The sequence below is a fragment of the Macrobrachium rosenbergii genome, chromosome 8, assembly GCF_040412425.1.
Source record: "Macrobrachium rosenbergii isolate ZJJX-2024 chromosome 8, ASM4041242v1, whole genome shotgun sequence".
NCBI lineage: Eukaryota > Metazoa > Arthropoda > Malacostraca > Decapoda > Palaemonidae > Macrobrachium > Macrobrachium rosenbergii.
Window position 1 is genome coordinate 83,391,111 of NC_089748.1, and position 8,039 is coordinate 83,399,149.

Consider the following 8,039-nt stretch of genomic DNA (forward strand, 5'->3'; position numbering starts at 1 on the left):
CACAAAAATCAAATGATCGCAAGATGCGCCTTTACGATGCCAAGATTTTTCTCACGAAATTCAGAATGCCCAGTAAGAAAGAACTCGCCCTAGAATAAAGGAGCTAGAAATTTTTTCCAAATGATAAATACGTTATATAAACACTGAATAAGATGTCAGTGAAAGTGTTTGTGTAAGTTTTATCATCGTAATCCTGAATAAATTTTGTATTTCCTTTCGTGAAAATCAATCATGCAATGACGCTACACATATATACTGTATGTATTTACAGATAGTCACCAGTTATAAAATTGTTTCTATCAATGCTAAAATTCGAACGAAAGTTGCATAATAACACGAATTTGCGACATTAAAATGGAACGATTCCCATTAGCTATTGCATTATATCGAAGAGCATGAATAATTAGGGATAATCGGAAGTTTACAATAAAGCCATAATCCTCCTACTACAAGACTCTCTGACAAAAGTATTCCTCTCCGTCTGTCGCTATCGTCTTTAATTAACGCCAGCCACATTTTCACATAAACGTACCGGTTTGGCATCCGGTCGGAGCGTCAGCGTTGCTCGTCTTCAGGAAATTGGGAAGCGGTGTGACTAGAATTCTACTCAGCTCCCACCGATGACCACTGGAAAGTCGGTCCTCCCTCCCGTTATCGCTGAGCAAGTCTCTTCATCGCCTTCTTTTTCTGGAGCGTTCACTAGGTGCTATACCGGTAGTGAGCAGTGAATCTTTATGACTATATAAGTGCTGAATTTTTTCCTAAACTCCACAGTCGCATATGCAAGAGCATAAACGCCAGTAATAAAATAGTAAAGAAATCTTTCGTTCATTTGAACACTGAAATGTCTTCGATATTTTTCTTGAAGTTAACTGCGCACGAAGAGTTACTATCAGATCTCCAGTGTTTCTGGTCAATATTTTAGAGCAGTTTAGAATAGGGTAGATTTCTTTAGAGAAAGAGTGTAAAAGACAGCTAAAGGAAAGTTAAAATAAGAAACATAAAAGGAACAGAATTCCGTTTCGAAAAGGGATGAATTCAACACAATTCATTCACTCCCTGACAAATCAGAACTGGTATATTTTTCTAGCAACTAAAGCGAGCAGTGTTTCCTTTCATCCATACGACTGTTTGTTTCCGACTTGGTTCACGACCTCCCTCTCTAAATAGGTTTTCTGCGCTAAAAACATAACAAGCGTTTTAGTGAGACAAAATACATATTTGGGATAACATGTTAAGGCAGTGTTAAAATGTGATTTCCGATTACTAGATAGTTATCAGTCAGCTGTGCAAATAGTGTTGAAGTTGTTATGTACTAAATTACTGTGACTCGATAGTTCCCTGTGAGAAAATGTTCATGATGAGAATATACAAAAATTTTCAGCATTTTCAAATCTGAAAATTGTGCATATCCTTTTAATTTCACTTTATTACGCAACTCATAATTATTTTGTTCCCAAAATAATTACTTAACTGTATGAAGTGACATGAATATGACATGAAAGTATACTGTACTGTACATAGATTGCATGATATTACTCCTTCGAGACATTGTATCGAAAAATGTCATCATTTTGTGGTAACCGAGTTACTATATTATGTTTGTAAGGGTTTAGCATATGGAATTTTGAAAACAGTTTTACATACTGCGTAAGATGAGCGTTACATAAATTTTGTTTGTTCCTCATCGTTAACCATATTGTCGATAACCATATTGTAATTTTAGTACACGATGCTTGCTTAGGACAAATTGCTTTCCGTGAAAGCTCTCTCAACGCGCAATCCATCTCATCCCCGAAAATTTCAGTGTCTCCCGGCTATCGCGGACTTTTATTCGAGCCATTAATGTTAATTTCATTTCTTTCATAATTCATTAGAAGCGTGCAAGACAAAGAGTCTTGATGTCTCCCGCAAATCATATCGCTATCTTTCACCCTTGAGTAAATTAGACTTACATTCTTTTTATAGTCATATTCATAAAACCATTATTAAGCCGACTGAACTTATGACACTTATTCGGTGATTCCAAAGTACCATTAGATTCTGAGTGCAGACGTCATTTTGCAATGAGTAGAGATGAAGTGTTGGGTACTGTGGCTGAATATGTGCTGTCACCAAATGCAACGATACACCCAATCCAACTCGAATTCTGAGCCACCAATACCAACTTTTGTATACAGAATATGTATTATGATCAAGTTCTGAAAACTGTGTTTTGATATCCCTTCCAAATTATTTTTCTTTATGACAGCCTTAAGGCAGAAAGTTTCAAGCAAACTATGGTGGAGTGGTGGGATGGCCTGCCCCACAGATTACTTCCTCTTTGGATGGCAGAAATATCCTGCCCATCGAAGTGTCTCATATGAAAGGATCTGGAGGATCTTGCACGCACAAAAGTTACATAGATTCCCTAGGAATCTCACAGGATCTATTCTCAAGGTGCTTTGGTTACCAAGTATAATGCAGCTCCAGAGTATATGAAAAGTTCTGTGTTTTAATTTGTGTTGACGGATGACGAACATTTAAGATCCAGTCTCCCGCCTAGACCTGCAGAGCGAATAAAATATGAGGGGAAATTTTATCTGCACCCCAAATAAAGCTATATGATATCTATAAAGATTACTTGATGGCGAATTTAAATTGGTTGATCGGACCAATTCAGCTCATTCGGAAGCCATTTAAGGTACGTTCTGAAATACTCTCGACTTTCCAGCGTCTATCGAACCATATGGCAAAAGTTTTTGAAGCAGAAAATTTTATGTCCTCTCTCAACCCATTCACTGACTGCATATAGTCTTTTTCAAATGCTGACGAGCAGAGACAGAATCACATCATGCTTAGTAGATTACAGTCATCAACAGAATAATACTATTAAGAGGAAAAGGAAATCTGTTAATACTCTTGTAAGGAACTCCTTCCTGTACGAACGACTTGGAAATACTATTCCCAACTCTTATGATGGAACTTTCATCATGGGGTAAAAGGTACAGAAACTATTGATAATGGGGCAGGAAGTTATTGTTTTCCAAGTGCCATATAGTCCCGTCCCGCTACAATCTTTTTGGTCTCTAGCTACATTTTTAGGCATTACTCTGTTTTCTTGATGGGTGCAACTTATGCTATCTTCGTGCTCTGTGGCAGTACCTTGTTTCCTATATTCTATTAAGGTCCTCTGTAGATGACCTTGGCTGCCACTGTGAAGCAACTGTTGTGGGAATAGGCACATCCTGAATAACCATTCATTTTTTTTATTTAATCCCATTCCTAATGGAATGTAAGACATTGGAATTATTATTTGCTGTCGTCACAATCATTTGCACGTGCCAATGCCAAATGCTCTGATAGAGCTTTTTCTTACTTCTGTTGCACTTTTGCCTTGGACATTCCTCAGAACTTGAAAAATTATTTTTACGACGGAGAGAACTGTTTTTGGGGACCTACATTCTGGATTGTCAGTTCAGCTGTGGCAACATTGGCCTTGGGTCGATCATTTAGTTTTTAAGCTCAGCGCTTACATCTGCAACAAATGTTATGAGCTGTAGAATTGCCTGCATACTGAACATGACATAAATGGCACAGTGGAAACCATTAAATTTCTTGTTCTTATTGGCAGAACTACAAATTCTCATTTTCAGGTCTTTCATAAAGTTCACTCAATCTTTATGCTGACATTTTATTTATTAGCACTATCCAATAGAGCTTTGAAATTCTAATGCAGTCTGTTATGGGTGTTATTTCCAACTTTAGCTAGAATGACTCCTCAATCATCATCATCATCATCATCATCATCATCAACATCATTCTTGCCCCCAACACCGTATGACAAACAGGTCCTCTGTGAAATTCGGCTAGTCGTGTGAACTTCCTGTGCTTTCATTTCCACAACCTCCTCTCATCCGCGGCTTTCTTTATTAAAAACTACCACGAAGTTATTTATCTACCTTAGAAAAGAATAACTTTCCCACTTTAGTTATATGGTACTACTACAACATTTTACTACGTGAATGAGTTCAATCTAATAACTGCCAAGAGTCATTTTTTGACCTCGCCTCACTCATTTGACAACAGCCACTTGCTCTCTCGAACATACTGTACTACAAATATGCTTCTCATTGGGGCAAGAATTAGCTTCCTGCTTTCTTATGCTTAAGGTGAATTTTATTTCACGTTTTCACTCTTAAGTTCAAACATAACTTTTTTAACCCGACTTTTCGGAGCTTCCAAACGATCTGTTTCGTAGTATTATCTTCTAGAAGATAATATTCAGATATGGCCTTCATCCAAACAATTTCTTTTCTTTAGTTTTCCTACAGGGGAGGGTGGCGTAATGAGAGTTTCTGCTGCTAACAAAGTCAAAAATTATTAAATAAGTATTATAGTCGTTAAGATTATGTATTCGGTTATATCAACGTGCAAGTTGATCATAATTTTTGTTTTTATTGGTAAAAAGGCAACTCTGTTGTTATAAACGTAGATATTTCTCCAGTATTTAAACAGCTGATCGGTTAAAAAACTTCCTGAATCTATCGCAGCTCGGGTTCGGTTTTGGATTTCTAGTAACCATTCATTTGGTTTATAAGGAGGCCCGATTTTGTTAGTAAGTTTTTGTTCTTGAATTTCGGTACTCCGTAGTAATAAATAACTTTATTTGGTTTCATATCAAACTCTGCAAGTTTATTCATCTATTGAGTTCCCGAGGCATTTTGTTCATTAATCAGAATGTCATGCGCTGAAAAGTCTTTCCTACATCTTGGATACGTGTCAGCTCCAAATCATGAAGCGTTCAGTCTGGCACTAAGCCTCAAAGTTAGGTCGGGAGCTTCTACCTGTTCGTACCTTTACATTGACCTCTTCAGTTTGTTGATCATAATTGCTTAGCCTGAGAAGTATAATCTCTTCATCTTCTTCCATTATATGTGCATGTTGGGATCTTTTTAATTACTGCTCGGAATTTATGTTCAGTTACACCCAATAAAACTAGTAATGTGTGTAATGAATTCATTCAAGTATGGTTTATTTTAACGTTTCCAGTAATTTTGTAACTTTATAAGTTTCGACTCTAAATTTTGTTGCGTACAACAGCAAAGCGTGAATCCTTGGGTATACAAATTTCTGCCCTGCCCTTCAGATGCTTTTTCATTCAGAGCTAGTTTCGTCATTAATTTATTCTGAATTCTTAAGAAAAGATAAATATTCCCTGCAAGTCCTTCATTTTCATTTAGTTATTTATATAGAAGGTGATAACTGCGTACGCCTAATAAGTCTCGATGAGATTGGTTAGTCTCGTGGAGTAAAACCAGCTTTATAGATCATAAGAAACAAATAGCAGAAGGGCAACTGTCTTTGGGGCCTGTGATAATGAGAGCCCTCTTCATGACATAAGCAGTCTTTAAAGCGACCATTGACTTGCACCCTAAGCCCATTCTTGTTGAATCTACTGTAGGTGTCAGTCTGACATAAGCATGTGAGCTGGGTCTCTTGGTAAGTTTATGTCCTTGTGCATGTATATAAATACAAATATGTTAGCACGTATACACACAGTGTGTGTGTGTGTGTGTGTGTGTTAGAGAGAGAGAGAGAGAGAGAGAGAGAGAGAGAGAGAGAGAGAGAGAGACTCTGTGAAAACGTCATCTCCGTACAAAGAAAGGCTGTAGGTTTTCATGATCTGAGCAATACCAATGAAATACATTGCTGGAAAAACATCATAGCGTGGGCTTCGACAATAGTAGATTCAGATATAAGAGCAACAATATCAAAAGACGCAGAACTCTTGAAGCGATGTTGACTTATGTACCCACGGATACCTAGCGAAAGAGACCTTACGAAATGACTGAAGTGCGCCCACACCTCTTCCCCAAGCCCCAAAAATTCGTTCCTGCCACCGAAGATAATCCTTTCACAGGATAACTAGTCATTGTTGTTGCTGTCTAAGTTTAAGCTAAGACTTTAGGTCTTGGCTTAAGCTGTTCTTTTGATATTAATTTACTGACATCTGTTCTAATAGTTGCTACACTTCTTACCTATATCTGACAGTGTGTTGAAAAAATGTACTCGCTAGGCATATTATACATATATATATATATATATATATATATATATATATATATATATATATATATATATATATATATATATATATATATATATATATATATATATATATATATATATTAAAATTTTCTAAGGTTACATGTAGTTGATCAGCATTGTAGGTGCATTCCTAAAACTGTCACAGTTTTGATTGTCTCCAGTAGATTAGGGGTTACTCGAATTTCTGGAAATGTACAGAATCTACCTATTTCGCTCTTAGTTGAAACCATTAAATCTTATTGAGGGCATAAAATGTGGGGAGTTGTTGGAAAGGGCACTCAAAGCATTGCAAATTTTTGTGCCATTTGTCGAATATATTAATTTGTTTATTGAAATTACGTCGAACATATTATTTTGGACAAAACAGAACTCGACATTATTTACATCTATACAGATATCATAAGCAAATATTGTTAAACAAAAATACAATGTTCACGGCTCCGGTTAACATGCTGTTTTGTTTAATTTGGATTTCTCCGATACTTGATAAATGATGCTTCGACAGAGCACAGTACTGACTGATACCAGTTCTTCAGAGACCGTTCAGTTGCAACACAGCACTAAAAGCAAGTTCTGTTGTTCCCAATTTTAAGCACAATGCAAGTCTCAGCATACTGGACCCTTCATTCTTTTCACCTCTTCTCAAAATTTAAGATTTTCGGAGAAAGAAACATGTGAACTGGCATCTAAGTTTTATTCAAAATACGGCTCTCCTACTCACTGGGACAGACTGAGCCGAATGGTGTCACCGCGGAGGGCATGGTTCACTCCATAAACTGCACTTGCAAGAACTGTTAATTTTCTCCTTTTTTTAGCAGAATCTCAATCATCAGTTACGGGCTCCTGAAGAGCAAGAGCCCGTGCCAGCACAAGGCTGGCTGAATCTAAGTAGTAGTAGTACTATTACTATAAATCATATATATATGGTAATATGTATTGTCAATTCTAACCAACAAAAACCTCAAAGGTAAGGTCGTTCAGAAGAGATTCAATTTTTCTTGCCAGGAATGAATAACTTTTAATGTTAAAATGGAATGCATAACAAAAATATAGGCCAGCAATTATCTCATTGAATACGAAAACTACAGGGTACGCAGCTTATTTCTCCTCAACAAAACGGAAAATAATTCATGGTATTCAGACGGAAAATAATGCGTAATCGATATATAGATATGTGTATATATATATATATATATATATATATATATATATATATATATATATATATATATATAATATATATATATCAAAAGAAATTCGACAATTTAGTTTTACGGAGTCTATGAAGAGCTTACTGTTATATAGTATGGAAAATGAAAAGGGCCAATAGCCCTTCCATCCTAATAGAAAATGATAGTTTAACTCCGTAGACTTTTCCCGGTGTTGTTCTCAGTAGGTATCACAGTCGCAACACGCACAATTACATTTAAATTACCTTTTAAACGAGCGGAATACTTTAATTTCCTATTTCCTGCGTTGGCCGATCGCAAATACCTTAATTTTTTATGAATACTGTTGATGATTATAAAACGTGAACACCTGTTATATCCATACGGTTCATATAGTAAGTTTCACTTAATACCAGAAAGTTGGAAACGTCTGAACAGGTAGGGAGGGATTCGTTGTTTCGTCTCTCGTTATACTAGTGCACAAGGCTGATTTGCTAAATCTGGCTCTTTCAAAGTGAGGAGCAGATTTTCAGCGATAACTGACGAGGAATAATTTATGGTTCGGAAGAAGCACTGCAAGTTTGTTGTGAGCTCTTCTGAACATTAACATTCAGCAGACTAATCTAGAAAAAAGGTGTATTTACATTAATGAAATTTTGGGTAATTTTCCATTAGTTTTCCTTAAACTGATTCTCTTGGGGCAATGCCAAACATGTCACTCGTGGTTGCAGGCTGATTTCACTGTTTCCTTATTGCAAATTCTTAGACTACCTATCGTTA